A 1,202-nucleotide genomic window follows, 5' to 3' on the forward strand; every position below is an offset into this window, starting at 1 on the left:
AATTCCGCCATACTCAGTAAGTCCCTCTTCGTCGGTAGTGGTTAGGCTACCAGACTCGTGATCGAGAGATTGCAGGTTTCGGGGGTTCGAGCTTCAGCACGGTCCGACGGTTGTGTTCTTTGAAAAGGCACCTTTACCGAATTCCCCACTTGGCTCGGTCCTTTCCGAGATGGGCGTTAAACCCGGAGGTCCCGCCTCTTAAATAACCAGCAGTGTTGATAGAGGTGTTAAACCTATACAATTTCACCATGTTCACCAGTCTCACTTCTTGCTCCACCATGCTCCAGTGTAAAATGCAGAATCATAGTTTTATGTCTAGATCTTATCAAAGATTCAAGCGGTCGTACTTTGGCTTAGATAGTAGTTAGGTAATTTGATTTTCCACGCAACTAAAACATGTTTCGAAATTAACTTTGCGAACAGTCAGTTGTTTCAATTTAGCAAAGTGATTTCAATTTCATTTTGAATGCGGCTACCGTTAACATTTTCAGTTTTTTAGTTCGTTTCGACCACTCCTGAATACAGGAGGATACGCTGAGAAAGATTTTCAGTGAAGTCCACTTATAACGAGTCCTGAAGTAGTGAGAAGTCTGTTATAAAGACATCATTCATTTTAAAACCCCGGGTTTTTTTTTCTTCTTCTTTATCTTTGTAAACCATCATCAGAGGAGATAACAAAAAGAAATAAACAGAACACTAAACTTATAGATTAGGTTTACTTTATTATTTCCTTTGAATTTATAACTGGATCCCTTGCAACGAGAATCCTGTTATAACGGACATTTCGTTCCGGTCTCCTCCCTCTCGGTATAACAGGATTCCACTGTATTACCAACGAAGAAAGGTTAAGGCAAACAAGACAGAGCCCAGTCAGAGATGAAGTGGGAAGAAGGTTTAGGAGATGGATTGGACATACACTCTCAGAAAATCAGGCAGCTGAATGATAAGGAAAGTGTTGGATTGGAATCCACAAGGTAAAAGGTCAAGGTGAATAACCTTTTAAAGACCTCGTGGAAGCCTGAGAAGAGCCACATAATTTGATGTGCAGAAAAGTGGGAAGACATGGAATAACACTAAGAGGGAAGAATAGGGAACGGTGGAAAGTATTTGTACGTGGCCTATACCCTGATCCAGAATAAGAAAGGCAAAGATGATGATGATGATGATGATGATGATGATGATGATGATGATGATGATGATGA

This window comes from Aplysia californica, unplaced genomic scaffold (genome assembly GCF_000002075.1).
Source record: "Aplysia californica isolate F4 #8 unplaced genomic scaffold, AplCal3.0 scaffold00676, whole genome shotgun sequence".
Taxonomy (NCBI): domain Eukaryota; kingdom Metazoa; phylum Mollusca; class Gastropoda; order Aplysiida; family Aplysiidae; genus Aplysia; species Aplysia californica.